Raw genomic sequence first — 25,395 nt, 5'->3', positions numbered from 1 at the left:
CGAGAGTTTGTTACCCATGCTGCCTCCTTTCTGGTGACATGCTTACCGCTACTATAACTCTGGATTATGGGTTCTTTCTTAGCAACAAGACTAGCCAGTGAAGGGAAACATAGATATTGTATTATTTTGGGTACGGTACGTATATGGAGGGCATTTATATTATCTGTAGTGTAGAGTCCTTTACATAAGCATAGATGATTATGTGTAGTGTACATTTTACATTTGCAGATATTTATATAAACGTGTATAGTTCAATCAGATCACTCGGAAACTCGTCGTAGATTTATGGCACATCAGCAACAGGACATCGTCGAGTCAGCAACTTGTTTTTACTACTACTATTTCATCCCGTGGGGCATCTACAGCCCACCATTCGGGGAGTCTCTCTTATCGCACAACACTAGAGCAACCTAGCGTTCTGACGTCAGACGAGGAATGTCTACGTTGTTACGTTATGGTCTGTTAGGTTTGGTTCTATTAGCATAAACAAACTTGAAATTTATTATTTATGCTAAGGGAACTAAACCTAGATAGCCTAACCTAACAACATAGGCATTTAGCCTAACAATAAAAGCTTCCCTAGCCTGACGTCGAAACGCAAGGTTCAAGGTTGCTCTAATGTTGTGCACTAAGGGAGACCCCCACTATTCGAGGGCGTACATTTTTTCTCTTCCGACCCCTTCTTATAATTTGTTTGTGTACTATTTATGAGAATTTGGGTTCTAGCTTAAAAAATCAACATATACACACATTCTATTGATCATTTATCTTTCTCTGTACTTGTAATTATTATTTACTATCTCTTCATTCTTATTTCACACTCCTTCCATCAATTTGAAGTATACTAATAATGCTTTAATTTTTTTAGCTTTGTGCTGCCATCTATCTCTAGCTTTCGCAAACTTCCTTTTTCCTTTACTCATAGGGTACGTAACCACCTTGTATTAATTTTACAATATTAATATGGCATTATCCGTTCGCTAATATTTCACATTCGAAGTTGCTGGCCGGGGGCGCGAATTCAACGATGGCGCTGAAGCAGAAGTTCATTGGGTGCTCTGTGAACCCTATTGAATTAAGATTATTACCAATTTGCAAAGAAATATGGCTTCCCAAATTGCATAATCGCCTTATAATCCAGGGATCCAGAGCTCGATACCCGGTGGAGGCACATAGTGGTTCGGGTCCAACTTTTAACTGTAGGTCCAGTCCCAATTAGCCTTCCTGCGCATGCGTAGCACCATGGACGTTGTGCTGTATCTGCCCATTGTGGTGCTGAGCAATAAACTATTATTACTATCTAAGGAATGACAAGAACGTACCATTGCAATGTAGAAGAACGGACCCGTGACCGTTTGCACCAAAGATGAAAGCGCTTACCATTGCGTTACGCGAAGCCCACAATATAATATAATGAAAATTTATGATGAACATTTAATAAAGGAACATAACTACGAGGCTTGTTCAGAAAGTCAGTTGTGTGGCTTTTTTGCTTTCAAAAAAATAAAATGCACGTACATTTGCCATAAATGGGTAAAAAAAAAATCATTACATCATAAGCTATTCCTAATGCCCACTCACTCTTGCTATTCATTCCGGAAACAAGGTTTTGATGACTTACAAAGAACATCTTCAAGCGCAGGAAGAGATGCCAAGTCCGGGTTGTAAGGGAGGTACTTAAAGGGAGGATGCTTTCAAATGACATGATATGCTGCAGATTAAAACAAACAGTAAATTTGTTAATACTCAGTGTATCCCATCTTCTATAATCAACATATTTCGTGCGCGTTTTTATGACATCACACAGAATGTACTCTCCTTTCGTTTGAATCTCTGTTCTTTCTTCGTCATGATGGACAGCACATCAACTGGAAGCTTTTAAAAACATCCATGTCCAGGAAACCTTTTTTCTGAACTCGTAGGGGCCATTTTGGGAAGGGAAAAAAAGTTGTTGTCCCGTGGGAAAATGGACCACCTGATGCGATTATCCCCGGCCGACGACTCTCTGTGATTGATGTCCTCTGCTTATGGGTTTCCGAGGAGCAATGGAAGCTTTCTCTAGTGTGGCAGTAACAGACTTCTTGTCCGTAGAAAGCTTCTGGAGGAAAATGCGTTGTTGGTTTTCGTTTTTATGCAGTTTGCACTCGGTGGAACGAAATCGATATCTGCGGTCTATATTCCAGTGGCTATCTTGACAGGCTGCTGAACCGGTGGCCCTGTTTTCGAATCCCTGTCATCATGTCACTGCATATATTTTTGCCTGATTCTGTTTCCTTACAGCCTTGCTTCTGTATTCACCCTCCGGACGGCGAGCCTCGTGAGGGCAGTCGTCACCCTCCCTTTTAGCGTCACATTTTTGCCACTTTTTGGCTAATAGCGACGATGAAGATGAGTGATGGTATTGTCGACGCGCTAGCTTCGTTAACGACCGACTGGCTTTGAAATCCACGGAGCGCGCCCACCAGCTGCAAGGATCACTATCAAAGCACAGTGTTGCCACACATCTACTCTACGCCAATTTGTTCCTCCGCCTTCCCACGGTCTCCACGTTGAAGTACGGCAACAGCGTATCCGCAGTCATGTGACTGAGACTCCACGTGGAGTAGACGAGCAGAATGACAGCTGCGCCCATTGGCTGAAGGTTGAGTGTGATTGGACGAAAACACGTTCGTGGCGGCGGCTTCCTTCAGTTATTGGACGTTAACCAAGTAAACACGTGATGCAATTTAAGAAGGGGAGCTCACAAAGAACACACATGCCCAGGCCAAGACTCCAACTCGAAACCCTTGATGTTACTGCCATACGCAAAAGGGAAGGGAGGCTGAAGGGGCTACAGCCCCCTCCGAAATGTTGAGAAAATCAACATTTCCAAATTAACTCGGGGGTAAAACAGAGTGGTATATTCAAAATTGACTTACAATGACACCTGCTTGACATTTTTTAGAGTGGTAATATCTAAATATACGATATATCTTATTGTGTATACCGCGGCCTTAGAACCGTATGCACTATACATCTTTAAAATTCCAGCCCCTCCCGAAAAAAGAATCCTGCGTACGCCAGTGCTTGACGTCGTAGCGAGATGTACCGAACACAGCATATGTGTACGGTCCGTTAAGTGCAAGGCAATTCCTAGAATACTCCAGCCTCAATCAAACCTTGTACACTTTCCTGCTTACTTCTCTCTCTAGGTTCTGTTCGCCCTTGTTTAGGCAAAAAAATCTCCGTTTCCTAATTAAATTAACGCCTGGAGCCCGTCGCACGCGTTTCATTTCCTGTAACGAGAGTACGAGACGCGTTAATTGGGCCCCGCTCTCTCTGCATCACAACACTTATCGCTAATTATACGCAATAACGACGGAACTTAAAAGGAGCCGCTTCGTCTGTATCAGCGCTTCGTTGCCTTGTGTAGGAAATTTTCACCCCTTTGGATGGTCCAGTACGTCAGAGAGATCTTAATTTGGATGTTTTTTTTTTCAGAGAATTTCTTTCAAATTTTTCCCCTTTGTCTGTACTGACGCTATACTCTGCATAGCGGCAGAGAAGGGGTGGAATCGAGTGGTCAGAGCGAAGCAGTACACGCTGCTCAAAGGCTGTTAACAGCAGTTCCGTTCCCTCTCGCGTATTTATTGGTGGTACCGTCTCGTGTCACTACATGGTAGTTTTCGTTCGCTTGCTCTAGAGATACATGGGACAGAGTATAGTTGTACCCTTGTGTAATCTATACTGGCGTCAGTACTCATCTTAAGTTCATCTTCAACATATGTATTTTGGTGGAAACTACACTCTTGTCTCGAGAAAGTGTGGAGAAGGGTGAATAAAAATAATGATTTTTATTAGAAAAATCATTTTTGTTGATTTTTTAATTTAAATCGATTTTTTTCATTTTTGAAAGAAAAAAAATTGCTGGTGTGTTTTTGGCACCATGTACAGTGGGATCCATAAGTATTACCAAGCAAATTGTCCATCATCACGTTTACTCCCTTTGTTTTATGCAATGAGAGCTTCAAGAACTGACACAAAACACCAAACAATCTGCTTACAACCTCTGAACCAGTATACGTAAAAATACAGTCCATACAAATACGTAGGATGAAGATGAATACCAACGAAAATAGTCGTGGACAATTTGCTGAGCAATACTTATGGATCCCACTGTACATGGATGTTTATGTGTAAATATTCATTTTTCTATTTCTGATACTGTAACCAGGGTTGTTAACGGTGCAGGGACCCATTGGTTCTATTTGGTTCCGCTGCAGGAATGGAACCTTTTTTCTCGCACAATTTAAATTCGGTCCAAGTTGCGAATTGTTACATTGAAAAAAGGTTCCTGGACCGAATTTAAACTGGTTCGGAAAAAAAGGTTCCCGGACCGTATTTAAATTGATCGGGAGAAAAAGTTCCTGGACCGAATTGAAATACTTTACGGATGAAAACGTTCTTTACGGTCCAGAACCCATTCACGCTTGCTGATTTTCTCTCCTGGACCGGAATTGAATTTATTTGAAATTCCTGGACCTTGAACAACCCTGACTGTACCTACCGTGAAAATATTTGTTGAGTGTGTTTAAAATGAAACTATTATAATTTCAGTAACTTTTCTTCCTGTGAAAATAAAACATTCTGGGTGTACTCTGTAATTGTAAGTTAAATATTTTTCTAGTCGTTGTAGCTGAATTTTGGAGATTTTTTTTAATGGTAGTTTGAAAAATATTAGCTGTCATGTTCATTTACAGTTTAATGATAATGACTGCAACGTCCCCCCGGTTGTTCACCAGTCATCACAAAGTTAGTCCGCTACTCCTTTAGTCGGGAACATGAGAATATTTGCAAATCATCAGGGCTTGCTGGGTAGAAAAGAAACACAACACTGTTTTCAAAGTTAAAACACAGTTTTAAAATCGCGTATATTTCATAATCACTTACCAATAAAACACTAGAACATTCAATACTAACGTTGGGCAATTCACTCACATATAGCGAAAGTCAAAGAACATAATTAATTGCTTACTTTCAACTTATCGGCAAGAAGAAAACTCGGAAACCCAAAATCTATACTTGAATTCCCTCCGTTTCCAAGTTCTTATTATCTTTCACCTTCGCCTGTTTTTCAATCTCAGTCTGTCGTCAGGTGAGACACATTCAGGTGGGTTCACTTCCTCTGCTGAAATGAGAAAGTGACTTCAACACGAACAGATTCTGACGTATTTATAAACATATATAAAAGTTCCAACTACCAGGTGGTAATAATTAAAGTGACGGTGTTCAGAGTGGTACAGCACGGGCTGTAATGAGAGTAGCAGTCTGAAACTTCGTAGATATGCTAATGAAGCAATGCGCTCGCGAATTATGAAAAAAAAAAAAAAATAGTTCCAATTCTCGCCACCAGGGTAAAAAACGGCGCTGTAAGCAGTCAAAACGTGGAATTTTCCATAACTCTGACGTCAAAGTCGGTGAAATTGCCTAACCATTGTGTGAGCTCCCTGGTTGTTGTTGGTGACGCTTGTTGCTTTTTCCTTTAGTAATGTTCATGTAATTCGAATAGTGAAATTGTAGCGATATTTTATTACAAAGAGTATTGTTTTCTGCGATTTATAGTGTTTTTCCTGTAACTATACCAAGTTTTGACTGCTTACAGCGCCATTTTTTACCCTGGTGGCGAGAATTGGAACTATTTTTTTTTTTTCATAATTCGCGAGCGCATTGCTTCATTAGCATATCTACGAAGTTTCAGACTGCTACTCTCATTACAGCCCGTGCTGTACCACTCTGAACACCGTCACTTTAATTATTACCACCTGATACAACTGTATCAATCTAACTATAATTGTCTGTGACAACTTGCACATTATTTGAAGTAACAAACATTTTAAAAATCTTAACTTCTTACAAATATAAAACCTTAAACTCTCAGGTTCGTTACATGACACTATTTATAGTTTAACATGATTAGTATTTTGTATATTTTTCTACACAAAATGTTTGCTATTTTTGCCTATAAAAATTATTGAATTTTAAATCAAGAGAAATCCTGTCTTTATATTTCCTTTCGTATGAGCTTCACACCATCAGTACATATATTTTATTTCCTTTATTTTGCTTCCCTAGGGCGTAATAAACACCATCCAATGATTACGAGATTAATGTACATCAGCCCACCTTGCTGTGGAGCAAGGCACCGCTTAACGGCAGACAAGGGGAGAAAGCGAGTGGGCGGAGCAAAGCAGGCGCGTTTATTGGTCGAGCCCTCTCGATTCATTACTGAGGCAGAGGATTTGTTTTCGTTTCTTTGCTCCAGAGATTTCCGGTACAGAACCCGAAACGTGTCAATTGAAAACTGCAATTGATGCATTTTTTTAGTACACACGGAAATGCATAAGAGTGTACTTTTATCAGCTGGTGTTCCGTGTGGTGCACTAAAAATGCATCAAATGTGAAGACCAGACAAGATCTTTCCAAAGATAACAATATATATTATAACTGTGCCAATTGATGCATTAAAAGTACATGAACCTTTGATGCATTCCCAGTTCTTTGTGTTACAGCGCCTAATATGTTAACAATTGGAGGTTGTCTTGTAAGGATATACAGGGTGACAATTAATTAATGACCACATTCATTTTGAGTATAATTTTATGTGTGTTAAACTTGCAGCTACATAAGTAAAGGAGTAGGTAGTATGATATATGAAATTACAGGAAAATAACAAACCCTGCTTTTTTTAAAAAAATAACACACTTGAGGTACCCTCCATTGAATCGTATGCATTCCTGAATACGAACAAACACATGATCCATAACTTTTGAAAGTGTTTCACTTGATATCAAGCCAATTTCATTTCTTATGGCTCTTTTCAAGTCCAGTAAGTTGTTTGGTTTCGTGGCATAGACTTTAGACTTTAAGTACCCCCATAAAAAAATTGGAGCAGTTAAGTCTGGGGAACGAGGAGGCCAGTCAAAGTCACCAAACCTCGAAATCACATGATTGGGAAATTTCTGTTGCAATAATTGCATTGTTTCACGACTAGTGTGGCTTGTTGCACCGTCTTGTTGAAAAACATGTCCTCAAAATTGGGGTTTCGACGCTGTAACTCAGGAAAAAAAATGTTCTTAACATTTGTCTGTAACGATCACCGTTAACAGTTACAGTAACACCATTTGCGTTTTCAAAAAAATATGGACCTATGATCCATGATCTCGATAATGCACACCATACAGTACAGTCGAAGGACACGCCCGCCAAACCTTGCACGGAACCTTCTTTGAGCAGTGGTCACCGAGTAATTGCTAGCGAAATAAAATTCCACTATTGCTGCTCGCTGTTGTGCACTCCATCTTTCCATGTAACACCACTTAATTTTGCAAAGGTCGATCTTTATATTCACCTAAAATGAAAAATAAAAACCAAATTAGTACCACAAAACTTACAATATAAATGTGGTCATTAATTAATTGTCACCCTGTACTTAAACATGTTTCTTGTGTGTGTGTTGATTGATTGGATTTATTCTATCTCGCTTTTCTGCCACTTTTGGCTAATCGCGACAATGAGGATGAATGCTATTAAGATGAAGAAGACGAAGGGACAATCACAAACATACAACAAAGCCCCATAGACGATTATACTGGCCGTGAGACACGAGACGGGACAGGCTTTTACAAATTCTGTCCCGCCTCGTTTTCGAATATTAATGTCCCTGTAGTTAACAAACCTTATTTTTTCTGACTGTACAAGTTTAAGGTTTAACCCACTTTAGGAATAATATTTTTCCCATTCTTAACTTTTGTTGGCATGATATGTTACAAGTTACATTAATTTTACGAGACGAGACGAGACGAGACAGGCCAAAGTCGTAAGTTCAGTCGCCAGAGCCTCATTGGTCTGCAAAATGCAGGCCAGGGTGTACTAAGTGGAAGGAAGGTTCAAATTTGGGTGTCTTCGAATAGGGTCACCTCTTACACCCCAAAGTGACCTTATAAACAATCTCAAACTCGGACCCATCTGTTATCGGGAGTAATGAATTTCTCACACTTATATGTGTGCTCAATTCTAATAATCTGTCACCTTTAGATTGATTGATTGGATTAGTGTTTTAAGTCCACTTTATGCACAGTCAGGCTAATCGGGACTGGAACTACAGTTTAAAATAGGATCCGAACCACTATGTGCCTCCACCGGGTATGGAACCCGGGACCCCTTGATTACAAGGCAACGACGCTACCACTGCGGCATCGGGGAGGCTATAGATGAATAGAATAGTAAAATGCTTGGAAACACATTTTTAGCGGGCTTAATATAAGCTTTAATTGGAAAGATTCATCCCAGATTCTGTTTTCTAAGTGCATCGTTAAAACCAAATGGGAACAACGAGACGATGCTTCTCCCTCTCCTATCCAGACTTCTGCAATTTCAGAATAGCTTCCCGAGAAGGCCGCCAGATTCTGAAAATTAAACCTGATGGCACTGCTCATCTTCCAGCCGTAGTCAGGGGAATATGGCTCTTTGATAGTCATAAAACTGACTCGTTTCTTCTCCTTCTTTTAATGGCTTCATTCCCTCCGATTTCTGGATTTGTCGGGAGTGGACCGAACAGATAGAAATTCAACCTCAACACGTTTACCACCTGTTAGCGTGGTCTAGCTGTTATCGTAGTTCGCTACGAAACCAGTTCTGTTGAATTGTTTGACGGTTTTTGCCCATTAATCTTCATACCTTTGTATTGAAACAACACAGGCTTTGATGTTTGATATTAGTTCCATATTGCTTCGCATCTAACAGTAACTTTTTACAGTACCTATAAATGCATATTTTGCATATTCTTGCCTAAAAACACAGTTTTTTAGTATTTTATTTCATATTTTTGCTACTTAACTCTCCTGTAGGTAATGCAATTCGGAGTAGATGCAATAATCCCGGGATTTCGAGACTAGGAACTCGAATCCCGGGATCCCGATCTTTGATGATGATGATCTTCTCTCCTTCTTCCCTTTCGATGATTCCACGCCGCTAGCGTACGCAGGATTCTTTAAAAGGTGACTGGAATTTTAAAGGCGGATATTACATAGCTATGTTCTGGTGGGAGGCATGTGCACACTATAAAATACAAATATATGTACTATTTTTAACCTACCTTCGTTTTAAAAGTTGTTCAAGAACAAGAATGGTACTCTGAGATCATTTAAATGGAAGTTTGATTTTTCCAGAGGTCTTTACTGCTTTCATTCGACTATTTAGTAGCCCCATCAGCTCCCCCCTTGGTTACGCCAGTGTTCCACACCGCTGAGGGATAGAGTTGATATATGCCGAAAGCGATAATGCATAACGGTATGTATAGAGCGCCATAAAACTTAATGGAAAAAGAATAATTCTGCAGAGAGTTGGAAGTCAGGACACTACTCAATATGCAATGATATTCTTATTACAAATACAGTAAAACCTCGTTAATCCGGACCCAATAAGCCGGACTTCCCTTAATCCGGACAGGCAAAGAAAGGAAAAAAGCAGAATGCAAGGTTTTAAATGTTGTTAGAAGTCAACAAGAAAACTTCCCAAAGAAAAGGCAGTCAACCACTGACGAAATTCTGTTTCCCGCAGACTTTGTGCTGCACCGTATAGTGTATTTAGGCCAATCCCCTTTAAATATACCATAATAAACGTGTTTTATTTCTAAAATCGGAGTTTTATTTCACTTTCTACTGTTCTTTTAGGTTATATCAGTTAAACCGGTCAACTTATCCCCCCCCCATTAGTCCGGATTAACGAGGTTTTACTGTATATCATTGTGCCTTGTTCTGTTATTTTATTGGAATTACAAAACAAATCGCAGTAAACAATAACTGGCATGGCAAATGAAAATAACCCTATTGCATTTTTCCTGGCGACACTGAGGGGAAAAGTGAGTACCGTAATTTGATATGAGATTATTTTATTCTGATATTTTATTGTCCTGTATTCGCAAGGCTATTGGTGAGCCCAACTTAAGAGTTCAGTATGGGGCTTATGGGGACAGTGTTGCCGCATGGTGCGCAGTGGAAGAAGGCTCCGGCGTGCATCGAACTTCTGCTGTAGTACACGTCGCAACAAAAGTTAGTGATTAACGGAACGGGTACTGTTCAATACAAGAATACAAATCCTTTCGCCATGATTTGATGGGAAGCTGTTCTTTCATGCGGCTGTGGTACAGAGTAATGACGGTCCATGGAGGGAGATTTGCAAATAACTGTTCCCGAATATACTTGACATACGTCTTCCTGTCCATTTCATCGTGTACGTTGGCCGTGTTTTTTCCCTTTAAGTCCACTTTTTGCACAGAAAGGCTAATCGGGACTGGACCTACAGTTTAAACTGGAATCCGAGCCACTATAAGCCTCCAAAGGGTATCAAACCAGGACGTTACCACTGTGCCATCGGGGAGGCCTGTTTCACATGTATCGGCACACTGTCTTGTTTGAGACAAAACCGTGTACATTACCGGCATGCACCAAAGCAAATCTCTCCCCCCGACCTGTAAGTGCTCGCAAACAACTCGTAAGACCGCACAGATAGTCTTGTTGTGTCTTTACTGTTTTGTCCCTCTATTCGTTTTGCACAGCAGCAGCTCGACAGTCATAGGCGGGTCTAGATTATTTTTTTCTGGGACGTGCACAGAATATGCTGTAAGCATTACGTAATATTGGAAATATAATGTGCAGATTTGCAACTTATTCGACACATCAAAGAGTGCCCTTATATCAGTGTTGTGCCTAGTGTTTTCGAAGGGGGAGGGGGGTAGTACGTATACTTTTTAGTAGCTGGTCCTCATATGCCATCTTCTCCTGCTGTTGACCCTCTTCTTTTAGGAATACTTATCCAAGGGGGGGTTATGACCAGCATATACGCCCATTGGACATGTCACGTCATTCACATCAATATAATTGCAAGGGTTCGTTCTAGGTGTAATTTGTGGTCAGATGAACTAATCGGAACTGAGCCTTCAATGTATAATTCATCCTAGAATGTACCTCCGCCAGGAAACGAACCCAGGGCCCTTCGATTATAAGGGGATAGCATTAACAGAATTTCCGTCGTCGCATTAAAATCAAGTGATCCAGGGTTCGATACCTGCTGGAGGCACATAGTACTTCGTATCTCACATAAAACTGTAGGTCCAGTCCCAACTAACCTATCTGCGCATAAAATTAGACTTAAAACTCAATCAATCAATTATTAGTAGTGGTGTGAAATAAAAGGAGTTCTATTGTATTTTTACTCATATGAAGGATAATTACAGAAAGGAGACTGACATTCTTTTAACTATCTAGGAAAAATGACTCGATCATTTTTTTTATCTTTTAATATAACGCTCTCAATACTTTTCATAATACTTAGTCATCATTCTTGGAGGGGCAAGTAAACCTCCTCCCGAAAAATCCGGCAATGTATTATATACAATGTGCCTGCGAAGTTTCGCCGCACATCGCCTCGTATTAAAGTTATATTCGAAGTCGTTACCTCTTTGACGTTTTTTCTGCTCGTTTGGTGTTGCAAGAGGACCTTTAATCGCTTCGCTATTAATTTTGTAAACAGTTTTGAACGAAATTCCAGTCGTTTCAGTATTTTCGCTTGCAGTCCAACTAACACTTTTACCGGGATTTTTCTGCTTGAAGTATATTTATATTTATTACAATTTGTCTCTCTTTACTTGTAAGACTCTGGACACTTCTATGCTTGATAATACCACCCCTTGCCATTTTGCTGTTGTAGAATAATTATAATAATAAATTCCTTCAAGAAATACCCAAAATGAGAAAGCGCGCTCGCAAACAACAAACCACTTGACCCCCGACAGGAGCCTATTCACGAACTTTTGCCTGGCCATTCCCCGCCCCCTTCCCTCTTCCCAACACGTGTTTGCAGCAAGTGGCAACCGTCGGACGGCTGTTAGTTTTAACTCCCCAAATCGCGGTAAACACAAGAAAGGAAAACGTCTTTTTTTGATGGTCCGAATTGCAAGAGAAGGTGTAAACCATCAAAGCCTTACATTTCTTCTGGTTTTTGCTTATTTATTATTTTATTTTCGAATGTTAACGACTTTTGTTTCTGACAAAAACACCCTTGTTTAGGGGTGGTGATCTCAAAAGTAAAAGCCCATAAGGGCCCATACTGAACTCTTAACTTGGGCTCCACTATAGTAGTCTCGCACCGGCCCCCACGCTTTGCTCTCCGACTACTGGACTTGCGTAGGTTCGAGTCTCCTGAGGATAGCGTAACAACTTTTCTTCTGAGATTTCGTCGTGCTGACCATACGTCACCTCGTAACTGGTTGGACTGGATCTCCCACCTCGGCCGGTGAGAGTGAGTCGAGCTGTTCCGCCACGGGTTATTATTTTATTTATAATTCCTCTAATTTTGGCGAGAGGAAAAAGTACGAAAAAATGCACATTATTGAAGAAAATTAAACTAGACAAAGAAATGTAGCATGGATGAATACAGACGAGAAATACGTTTCGAATGCACCTTGCAAATAATCTCAAATATCGGTCAGTGAATTGCAGAATGCAATGTCTTGTTTTGTGTGTCCTAACATCAGCTTCATTGAACAATTTATCATCATCGTCGCGATTAGCGAAAAGGAGCAAAATAAGAACAGGATGCAATAGAATACAAAGATATTAAGTAAATAAGTATACAACTGACTAAGAAAGTTAATAACATGTTCATATTCACTGTCTATTATGTAACTTTTTAATTTTATGGTGCCTTTTCAGGTGCCTATTTGCCTGCCTGCTCTTCAAGTATTCAGTGCTTATAAATACGCAACCTAATAATAATAATGACAACAACAGCAACAGTAAACACGCGAGAGATAATCTAGATCTTATTCGTAAGAAGGTTACTCGCAAGGCTAGTCAAGCGAACTTTATACGACTCTTTCTTCACACTTTGTGGAATGTTCATTCTTAATTTCTTTGCTTAGAGAATGAACAGGCCTCTGGAGTGTGACCTCTGTGCCGCAGAAGTGAGTGTGACACGATTTTTCAAGTTTCTTCACTCACGTTGTATTTCTGTTTTGGTTATTTTGCATCATTTTTCTGCCTCTTGAGTTTGTGACAGATTACTTTGAGTGATTTAAAATAACGCACTCGTATAACGAAAGGGTGATTACGAGGAACAGGAATTGTGCGTAGAAAGAGTGTTGGATTACAGTGAGCGTGTTTGGATAGTGTCGCAATAGAAGCTGTAGCTAGGCGGGTAAGAGCTTGAATGCTATTGGTTAATATTGCATGGTGTGATTATGCTAAGACCAATCACAGCCTTAGGGTTGCAGTGGGGTGAGTGATGCAAAAAGAACGAGAACAGTGCAGTTGGTAACAGAAAAGGCGTAACATCAAGTTTCCCGGTGAACAAAGATTTCCTCGGTTGGCAGTTGTCGTCGCGTTGTGAGTTCCCCGCGATCGAACAAACTTTATCCGGGCGTTGAGAAAATACTTTTAAACGCATTAGACGGTAGTTTAAATCGTTAGTAAAGTTAAGCTTGTGAAGAGTTGTTATTGAAACCAATTGTTACTACTATGATCCCACACCACATTCTCTGGCAGAAGAAGAAAAGTTGATATTGATTATTGGAAATACCACTGTTTATAGTGTAAAATGTAGTGAATATTGGATTTGAAGGTCTATTTTCAAATACAAGGTAAAAAAAATAGATATTATTAGTAGTTTATTTCCTTTTGTGTTATAATCTTATTTACTATTCACTAATTGGCTAACTTAAGACTTGCGAGTGACTGGTCGGTGCCATAAACCCAGAGCTCGCAAACCGAAACAGGTTACTACAATCAAAGCATTAGTAAAATTAGAAAGTAAGTAATCAACCACAAAAATAAAAAAAAAACAGTTGAAAGTTAATCAGAACGATGAGGTGAATTCCGCGATGGGACAAATGTAATGGTACTGTCTGACCGGGGTTCGAACCTAGGACCTCTGGCTTCATGCACAGAAAAAACTGGTTTGTTTGGAATTACCAAAAACGTTTGGTTGAGCTGTTTGGTTATGCTTTTTGTTTCCGATAACCAAATGTTGCTTGTAATTACTAAATAATTTTGTTTAAGAATGCCAAACAATTTGGTATAACAAGTAATTATGAATAAATTATTTAACAAATCGTTTGGTAATTTTGACTAAATTATTTGGTTTTACTAAACAAAAGGCTACATTTTGTTAGATTTACGAAAATAATATTCCAAAAAAATGTTTACGCAAACAAATAGAACTTGACCAAATCTTTTGGTACTGGTGAACAATTGTTTGGTTGATGCCTATTTAAACAAACGATTTGTTCACCACTAATCATTTTTTGGTTAATCCAAACAAACATTTTTCTCTGTGTGGCACGTTAAGCTCCTCAGATAAGAAGCTATTAGATGTATCCGTCTTTGTTGCTTCTATTCATTTATTAAACGTTAGTTTTAATATTGCTATTCAATACACTTCGGCATACGAGGTGGTCTGGTCGGTAGTGTGTTTGACTGCCACGCGAGAGACCAACGTTCGATTCCCGCGGTGGTTTATTTCGGGTAGTGCAGTGTCCCTTTATGGAGCACCTCTGGTGATTACTCAGCCTGGATACCTGGACGCAATCCTGGGGTTAAGTGCGCTCGGAGAATGGTGCTGATCACATCTTTATTATGGTTGTGTGGGGAGGGAGAGCTTTACATTGATATGTAGTAAGCGAAATGACATTCCGCAACGCTCCTGTTCTGCAAGGCACAAAAATACTGTCAAACTACTCCATACACAGTGGCGGAGGTTAGGAGAAGGGGCAAGGGAGTCCAGAAATAACTTTTGCTATTTTTTTTGTTCCGTATAGTGAATTTACATTGTTATATACCTGTACTGCGATTTGATAAAAATGAATATGTGGAGATCTAAAATTGTGTTTAGTTGTGGTTCAGATTTGTTCACGTTGTTTCTTAAGAACTACATTCTTGTATGCGTGAAGTTTTGTAAAAATATTAAATAAAGTAATGTGGCCATTCCCCATCCAGGATGAAGTCTGATGCATTATTTACATGCATTAATAATTAAAACAACCCTAAATCTCTTGATATAGTACAGCTTCAGTTTTCATCTTAACCGACCTTGTGGTAAGGTTTTTTTTAATTGAATAAAAGTATATATTTTTTTAATTTCCAACTAAACCTAAGCAAGGTGCCATTAAATAAATGTTAACAAAAAGGGGACAGGAAAAAAGTCAATTTTTGGATTTGTTATTTTGGTAGACTTCGTGAATTAGTATAAATTCAAGCCTTGGAAAAGTTATTCTGTGCGGCAGATACTGTCTGGCTGCCTTAGCTGAGACCATGGACGGAAGTGCGCATGCGCTAACTGGACGTGTTCATTGGCAAAATAGGGGTGATGTCACTTTGGTCAGGAAGCGGGTTCTGCTGTGGAAACAACAATGAAGTTTCAAACGTAGTAACATCGCCGCCAAAATAAGTAGAGACGTTTACGAATTATGTAAGGGTACAGAATGAACAAAAAATAGCCATCCATATACTATATAAGCAGAATATATCAGGAAAGTCTTCATCACGTCACATTAGTAGATAAACTTGTTTGTAAACCAGTAACTTTGTTTTAGATCATTCAATTAAATTGATATCCTTAGTAAATATTATAATTAGCACAAATGTACACAGCAGTAATCAGGATAGCATACACTAATAATAATAGTATTATTATACGTAGTATTATAAATATAATAAAGAAAATGTACAATGTAGTAACTGAATTGTTTGTGCCATTGTGTTTTATATCGAGGGCGTTTTGTAGAATGTGCAACAGGGACCAAAACGTTACAGTTTTCTTTGTTCCACTTCGAAACGGTTTGTTACGAATTGAACGAGACATCACAAACACAACGCAGCAAGCAGTACCTAATAAAAACAACAAGCGAACCTATGCAAGCAAAATGCCACAGGGTGGTTTGGTGGATGTTCTACCTGCTTCCCCTCTCGCGTTTGGAATCTTACTTTCCAGCTAGTTTCGTTTCCCTTGGCCGGACTGTATTATCAAACTTGTCGCGTGCTCAGTTAAGAGGCAAGAGAAAATGCAATTCGTGTCCACTTTCAAACACACCGACCAAAAATATCCGCGACGGGTCTGAACGGAATCCGTTAATCGCACCGTTAGCTTCGATAATGAATATAATTGACATTTCGTGTGGTTTAATTGATGTGGATTCTGTTTAATTTGAATCTTCTCTATTTCCAGATAAGGTTTTAATTGGCATTAAAAGGCGCTCCATATCGTGACACAAGAAAATTTCACGCCACTCCTGATTATAGGTGAGTACGTTTGTGTATCATCAAGTACGGTATAATTTTTGTATGATGACATGTAACTTTTCTTCCACCATTAAAGGAAAGTTGGTGTATTGACTTTCTCTTTAATTTCTCGTGTAAAGAGCGGAATAATTAGAAGAAGTAGGCGTACTTCTCTCTCTCTCTCGCTCTCTCTCCCTTTCTCCCTATCTCCCTCTCTCTCCCTTTCTCTCTCTCTCTCTTTCTCTCCCCCTTTCTCCCCCTTTCTCCCCTCTCTCTCTCCTCTCTCTCTCCCCCTTTCTCTCTCTCTCTCCCTTTCTCCCTCTCTCCCTTTCTCTCCCTCTCTCCCTTTCTCTCCCTCTCCCTCTCTCTCTCTTTCTCTTTCTCTCTCTCCCTTTCTCTCTCTCTCTCCACCTTTCTCTCTCCCTCTCCACCTTTCTCTCTCCCTCCCTCTCTCTCTTTCTCTCTCCCTCTCTCTCTCTCCCTTTCTCTCTCTCCCCTCTCTCTCTTTCTCTCTCCCTCTCTCTCTCCCTCTCTTTCCCTTTCTCTCTCTCCCCCTTTCTCCCCCTCTCTCCCCTCTCTCTCCTTCTCTCTCTCCCCCTTTCTCTCCTTCTCTCTCTCTCCCTCTCTCTCTTTCTCTCTCCCTTTCTCTCCCTCTCTCCCTTTCTCTCCCTCTCTCCCTTTCTCTCTCTCTCCCTCTCCCTCTCTCTTTCTCTCTCTCCCTTTCTCTCCCTCTCTCTCCCTTTCTCTCTCTCTCCCTTTCTCTCCCTCTCTCTATCTCTCTCCCTCCCTCTCTCTCTCTCTCCCTCCCTCCCTCCCTTTCTCCCTTTCTCTCTTTCTCTCTCTGCATTTTGAGTATTTTAGTGGGACAGATCTCTTCCTACACAGAGGGAAAAAAGTTTCAAATAACCAGAGAACTGATTTATATGTAGTAAAAATCAACCCCGGTCGGTAGCTAAGGAGTACTTCACTTGTTTCTTTCCTTGCTCGTGACGTATCGTGGGAAAAAAACCTTCAAATCTCACATGCGAGAAGTGTGTAATGCTCTGCGTAAATTAAGATTCATGAATGAAAAAGTTCATTCTGTGCTAATTGTTCGTAACGAACATTGAAATCGAAATTGAAATTTGAAAAATTTTTACTTCGCATGATTAATTTGCTTGATATTTGACACTGAAAATTGTGAATATTTGTAGTGATGCATTTTGTGGGAACATTTCGTATTTCACAGACAGAAGACTTTTCCAAATTCGTTCGATTCCCGTACCCCATTCGAACTGATTATTTATTAATAAATAACTAATGATTGCTTCTGGTAACCAAATCTCTGGTTAAGTAGTTGACAAGAAGTATTTTGTTTAGAACTAAATTCGTCTAGTAACGGTGCACATTTCTTTAGATTTACCAAAATAAATTGGGTCAAAATTATTGAAGGCTACCAATTTTTTTTTGTGGTTATCAAATGCTTAACCAAGTGTGTTTTGATTCAAACGAATCAATTTTTTCTGTATATCTCTTAAACTCTCCACTTTTTAAATTTAATGATAACGCGAAATTAGAAACAAAAACAAAATGACAATTATTTTATTAATTTAAGTAACTTGATATATATCTACACTTAGCTCCGAACCTCAAACTACGATTATGTGGATTTTGTATAGATTTGCCCGGAAACATAACTTCATAATATAAACATGTTCATAACGTAACAATCCATAGGATTGTATGTTTATTTTATTAAGTATCTCTGAACGCTTCATGTTGACCAGGGCATTCACTTGTTTTTCTCAGCTGTCTCAAGCCTCTTAGGCATGTTTACAATGCATTGTGTTGTGCCATGCAAACCTCCTGAGCATTCAGGAAATAGGTAACACTTCTGGGTTTGGTGTCAGCGGTTTGCATGGTAGCAATTATGATAATAAACACGATTCGGCGATTCGGCATCGAGGAAGAGCTCGATGGCCAGGGGATATAGAGGTGAGACAAGCTGGGAAGGGACTGGACTTTGGGAATTGAGAGCATAGAGAGAGGAGGTCAGCAAGGCAGGAGGTGAAGAGTAGTACAACGCTCTGGTCAACAAATAGGAGAGAAGCTCACAGAGGACTTCGCTATTTTCATTCAGCTAAGAGACTTCAGTTAGACAGGTAATTATCCTACACCCAGCCATGATACAGGTTCAACGGTTCACAAAATCCAACGAGTTGCCATTGTCTTTTCAGTAGTTTAATTCCTTTGTGTAATTTGTACCTTTCGCATGCCAAGCAATAACTCGTCATGTCAATGACGAGTGGTCTCATCAAGAGGATGAATGATGAGTAGTTTACATCACCCCATCAGTTAACTGGTTCAGATCCCACGAACTTTAAGGTTCGTTACGTGGTGGATTTGCTGGGGCTTCTCATGCATTTTTTCGGAAATGCGATGAGAAAAGAGTTTGTTAGCCAGTTTAAAAATTCAACCCCACCCCAAAGCTCGTTACGTGGTGGAGATTAGCGGGTCTTTTCATTTTTTCAGAAATGAAAAGAAATTGTTAGCCAGTTTAAATTCAACCCCACCCCAAAATTTTGCTCATTTATTTAGTTTCGTTAGTATGTCCTTGCCATATTTTATTTTGAAAATACATAGGGCTTAAAGTTTTTTGCATTAATGGGGGGGAGAAGAATTTATATATGCCATGATAGATGTTTAGTCTAACATGAGGATGAATTCGATTAAATTTATCGACTTCAAGTTTGGGTCGATAATCAGCGAAATGTAAGAATGCGGAGGAACTGCGCCCTAGCTCCGTCGCGGTTACCCACGTCGGGCTGGCGCTATGGTATCAGGAGCGTCCGGCATTCCGCATGGCGGAAGGTTCGATGTCGGATTTGAGGGAGGCCCATTTCATCAAAAATGTGGCCGGCCCAGGGACGTCCGTGGACGATTCCCTATCAATCTGCTCCTGGTAGCTCTGTGGTTCACTCACGAACCCGGTACCATGGCTACGACAAATTCCCACCTGGGAAATTTTTACCATCCAGAATTTTAAATAAGGAATAAGGAATAGGCATTTAGACTTGAAGATTTCTTGCATTGACAGTGATTTAGAATTTTTTTTACATGATCTTGGATACGAAAATTATTACAACGTTGGTTATGAGGATGCAGTAAGCTACAGTGAACAGTAAACGATTTTATCTTTAACATTTTAATTAATTAATAACGTGGATTAAAAGTGGATTTTAAAGTTATTTATGAATGAGGAAAATAAATTAGTGCCACGGAGTTAGAGTTAATCGGCACTATAGTGCATCTTAACGAGTCATAGCACAGAGTATGCTTGTTTGAGTCAATATTTTGTTTTTGTTATTATTATTAATTGAAATTCCTTAAAAGTTTAATTTAAATTTGGTTTAAAACTGACCGTAACTTGTAAATGATTTAGAATGCTTGAACTATAACTGCTAAGATTATTGCAACGAGGATATTACATTTTTATAAATATATAGTTTTGGGAATGAATAAGGCCCCGAGGACCACTCATTTATATTCTTAATGACTGAAGTCTCCTAGCACCTCATGAAGGGAGCTTAGATTAAGGAGATAGTCAAGTTTATACGAGATAGTCACTTGCCTTATGTTACCTTAACTTACGCATACATTGCCTGAAAATTTTAATCCATGTTAATATGTAAAGAAACGAAACGCTAATTATATTCCTCGACACGCTGTACAATTATGTCCGCTATTACGCCAAGCGTATATAGTTAGAGTGGCGTACCGTGATTTAGGGTATAAACCGCCCGATTAATTAAAAGTTCTAGTTGAGAAGTAATAGATGTATAAATAGGCTGCAGTGACGAGAGATGTCCGCACAGGTAAGCAGTAGTGACGAGAATGAATCCGTACACAGATATACATATACTTATATGCTTTAAGCAAAGTTAGGCACAGCCAACTTATTTTGAATAACTAGAAGAGAATTATGAGAGCATTACACGGCGTGGACGTTTCTCACATATTAACGAGATTTTATTGTTAGTTTATATTTATATATTTTTTTTTCCTGTCCGAAACATTGTTTCGTTTGACAGTTGAATATTTATCCTTAGCACATTGTAGCTTCGAATGTTAAAAACTTTAAAATGCAGTTTGTTTTAAAATTTTAAATATAAATATTGCAAGTTTGCTCTAAGTTACGGCATTTATTAAAGTGAAACAGGTCTAATATTTTAAATCCACTCGCGTAACATAATAATAATTTATAATAAAATAGCACTAATAATATTAAAGATTAAAAGCAGACTTATTATTTAATAATGTGCTTTAGGCACAAAAGTTTTGCAGTATGTAATAATACTAGCTCAGCGAATACATCACTAGAATTTTATAGTTACTCTTCAGAAGAAGGTATATGATTATATTAGCAAAGTTTAATTTTAAGCGCCAGTTATGAGAATATTTATATTATATGAATATGTAGACGTCGACGTCAAGATTTTATTGCGCTCCAGTTACAAGTATTTTCCTTCGGATATTGGATCATGACCAAAATCCTGGAAATCCATTCTGCCATCGCAGAATGATTATGAGTAAACCACAACGGTTTTAGTTTAAAGCTTTGCCACAATAATATGCTAAGCATATTTTAGAATGAGTAGAGAGAATTAAAGATTCTTCAAGTTTCAGTGATGTTAGTATTTTAATGCATTTAAAGATCGCATAAATAAAAGTTATTATTTTATTTCAGGTAGTCAGGAGTAAATCAGTCTCAATTTTTTTCCTTACCTTGTACCTTAGTACGGTTCGATTGATTTCAAAGAATTTAAACGTAAAGTTAACACCTGAAATAAAAATAAGATAAGTTTGCAGAAAAATTTAAAATAACATAAGTTAAACAGTGCTAATAAATTTAGAGAATAAATAAATTATATTAAATAAATAAATCACGCAGATAATTTGAGCCTAGAGTCAGAAATAATTAAAAGTTGAGTTAAAATATCTACTACTTAGACTAGGCAAGCTTAAAGTACGTATTAGCTTTGAAGAACTGTTTGTTTTGATTGCCTAAGCAACATGAAAATCATTGCGATTTTAGTTATTTTAAACGGATTTCTTCCATACGTAAAAGCTTCTAATTTTATTTATCTGTTGAACAAGTCCTTTGACTATCCTTATAATATAATTACAATTTTATTATTAACAACATTTATTATTAGTATTTTTATAATTTTCATAATCTGTTATTTTCAATGTCACCGCAAGAAATCTATTACTTATGACCATGAGTGTACCAACGAATTACCGTTAAGCAAACTTAATGATTCACCGCCCATTGAGCAGATTTACGACGATATTGCACCGATTGTTGAAGTGGTACCATTAAAAACGAGTCACCCGCCAATTCCTCCACTCTTGCCTCAGTCCATTATTATTCAACCTAGGGTACAACTAGCAGTTCAAGATGTATCCAGAAATAGTTTAGTCACTAAAGACGACAGTATAGATTTGCCGAAGAATATTTTATCCGTTAAAGATAGAGTTCAGAAATTTGCCGTAAGCAAGGATCCTAATTTCGTTCAAAACAGTCACAAAATGGAAAGTGAATTGCCTATTTCACACTGTGTTCAGCCAGTTGTAAAAGTTAAAGAGTCATTTGCGAATCAGTCACCAGTAAAAGTTGAGAAAGTTTCAAGTGTTACTTTAAAAGCAGAAAGTAAGCCAAATTTTCAGGTTCCCGAACCTGTTGTTTCGTTTACAGACCACATTTTCTACCACTTCATGTTCACCTAGAATTTTATATTCATTACGATTTAAATTTTAAGTATAATTCATTTTTTACGTTTCATTGTACCTTATGCAAGGTTTATTAGTCATTTAGTTTGCTAACAGCTTCCCAACTGTTGTTATTTTACCAGCACGGAAGTGTTCTAGTAACACGCTGTTGCAAGCGCAACGAAGTTTTTTTTTTCATCCAATTTATTACGTCATTTCAAAGTCCTTGACTTTATTTCGAACTCCCGCAGCGCTTACTAGACTTTGTTCGTAGTAATTTAAAGTTTTGTAAACAGTTACGCGTCATTCAATGTATCAGCGAACCATCGCCTTGCATTTTCTCTCTCCGTTCCTTTGCCCGCTGCTCGAAGCAGCGACCTTTTTCCCCTCCAACTCTCCGACGGCACCCGAACTTCCCCGAAGTCGCCGATCACGGCAGCGAACTTGCCAGAGCTTTCGTTGTCGCCATAGAGAAATTTTCAGTTACGTCCAGCGACCACAAATGCAACCTTGCACAATTTAGAATGTCTGGTATCAGCGAATTCCTTTTCTGCACTCAAGCGCTCTCCCGAGTACTTTGAACACGCTGGAAGCTCAGAAAACACTTACCATAGGCCTTGCATATTTTCTCGCATTAGTGGCGTTCGTCCATTACAATTTTAGGGGATCAGTTTAGTTACACATATAGCCATCAGAATTTGATTTTTACGATAGAAGTTCACGTAAACAAGGTTAGGGATATTTTGTTCTATATAGATAAATTTTTTCCGTAAAACGTCGCATTTATGCACTTCAGGTTAATCACGACCAATAAGTTTTTTTTAAGGAACAACAAGACAAATTTTTTTTTTGCGTTTTTTCTCGCAAAATTTTCCCGTTTTTCATAGAGATATTTATAGTAAGTAAATTTTTTGGGAAATCGACGTACATTTGGTTTAAATCAGGATAGAGTCAAACGAAATTTTGATAAAATCAGGGAAATTTCTACACAAGGGCAATTTTTAGCACTTTATGCACATAGAGTAATCAAATTTGTCAGCAACATGCCAGGCTAAGCCTCGGTGGTTGGCACAGGCATGTGCAGCAAAAGTCGCCACGGCATCGTTAGCCTTTCCAAATTTAAACAGTGTGGTTTACCACAAATGTTAGAATTTGAGAAATTATTATTTATTATTAGGAAATTTAGCTCACTTACCCAATTTGCACCTTATTTGACAATGCAGCAATAAATTCATTACTTCTTACTGATTAACTTCATGTTAATTTTAGTACAGTAGGTAATAACTAGTAATTTCTATTTATATTTTAATATATTGCATAACTATTCTCTATTTATTTTGTTTAAACATACCTAAGGGATTGACACACCATTCTTATATGGGTCAAGTATACCTTTCCGCGGCGGGTTTGTTTACACGACCAAGTGATTTGAGGTATACGGCGGACTCAAGAAGTTTTGAGTGGATACATTTCTTTTGTTTAAAGGAAAATTTGAAATTGAGAAAGTTTTTATTATTTTTATTGTGTTTCAAATTTGAATATCACTCTTTTAATTCCCTGATGCTATATTTTGTTACCACCTGGAGTTTCAACGAAACTCAGAAGTAGCATTTACTGAAATTTTGTTTTATATTGCATTATATTCAACCACGGCAAATTGCACCGGCCTATTTTTATTAGGAGGCCATTAGAGGCTTGTCAAAGCAACCTTTTAGATACTAACAGCTTGCTTTGCGCAACACAAATTTTATATATTTATTTTAAGGGTTCACCACATAATATTTTTTTTTACATTTAAACAGAATTTAGAACATGCTTGCAACACTTATCTTTGTTTATTAATTCTACATTTTGTAATTTTGAATTGAAGTCTATTACTGACAATAAATTATTTCAGTTTATCAGAACACGCAATGGTATTTTAATATCAGGTTCAGGTCAATTTATTGTCATTCAGAATTTGAATAATAATTTGAACACGCACAGATCAGTTCAGCTTAACGAAGGCCAATCTTTATTTTTTAATTATCAGGATTTTTCGCAAATTATTGTGGATCAGCAAATTTTACACACAAGAATTTTAGCTTTCGAACAAGTTAAAATGAAGGAAATTGAGTTACTACCTAATATTCCCAAGAATTTATCTGATTTCACTATTCCCCAATGGACTCCGCTTGAACTTGCTTTAAAACAACTTAATCAATCAATTAGTAAGAACATTTCATTTCAAGAATTAGTTTTAAACCCTTTGCCTATGTCTATATTAGTTTTTGTTATTTGGAATGTTTTATTAACCGCAACCTTAGGATATTATTTGTATAAACATTATCAGCTTTCTAAACAGATTCATTTAGAGCAGCGCAGTAATAATCATGGACATTAATATTTTAAATTACGGTTGGATATTTTATTTAAATTTTTCCTTATTTATTTTCAAAGAGTTATGGCAATTATTTTATCAATTTATTTTAATCATATTTTATTTTTGATGAGACAATTTAATTTAATTTTAAAAGAAAAGGCAGTGGAAATTAGTTGGTTTTGTGTACATGCATACTTGAATTATATATACCCATCCTATTGCTATTTCCTTTCTTTGTCATAATTTTTCCTTTTAACCTAACCTGTCTATACGGAACGCCATGGACAAGCAATGCCTACACCATCCATGGGCATTTTTCATGACGGACATCCGCAGGCAGTCTACTATTACCAGGCAGAAAGACTGAGTATCATTCTACGAGGGAGACATGCAGACATTTTAAGTACTATTTCAAGAAGAGACTCGTCACCACCAATTTGAGGGAGACATGCAGACATTTTAAGTACTATTTCAAGAAGAGACTCATTACCACCAATTTGAGGGAGACATGCAGACATTTCTACTTATTACTGCACGGAGACTACCTTTTACGGGAAGGATGTAGTCAACCATACATTTCCCAGTATAGCGGACTACACATTATCAACAACACCTAGTGATGGAGCTAAATAAAATTCCCCTCCACACTGTTTGCAGTTAAAACAACAACTTTTCCCCATCTCCCAAGTTCTACGGGTAATTTACTACATTTTTACATTGCCCCAATGCAGTCAAGACGACACGCAATCCAGAAAGAAGAGGAAGCAGAGAAAACATACATTCTACAACCAGCAGTTCTGGTCACAAACAATAATTACAGAATTGTGCTACAGTGTTTCTACACATACACATGTGAGCTCCTATCATGTGTATCTATTTGGTCATTTAACATGCATTATGGGAAACAGTACTTTTCCATAGTCCTTATATACATTTTCAGTTTTGTGTCATGCATAAGAACTAGTTTTATAT

General features: G+C 38.2%; 1 protein-coding gene across 3 annotated transcripts in view; it reads left to right on the top strand.

Annotated features, from left to right (window-relative positions):
* LOC145996136 (uncharacterized) overlaps positions 1-25,395 on the top strand; it is a 614,980-nt gene that overhangs the window by 426,042 nt on the left and 163,543 nt on the right. For all 3 annotated transcript variants that reach the window (XM_083132453.1, XM_083132452.1, XM_083132454.1), the window contains one exon: positions 16,258-16,331. The gene's annotated coding sequence lies outside the window, so the exon portion shown is untranslated. The remainder of the gene's footprint in view (positions 1-16,257; positions 16,332-25,395) is intronic.

Source organism: Lepisma saccharinum, chromosome 12, assembly GCF_977018435.1.
Source record: "Lepisma saccharinum chromosome 12, izLepSacc3.1, whole genome shotgun sequence".
NCBI classification, from domain to species: Eukaryota; Metazoa; Arthropoda; class Insecta; order Zygentoma; family Lepismatidae; genus Lepisma; species Lepisma saccharinum.
This window is presented reverse-complemented; position numbering and strand designations above follow the sequence as displayed.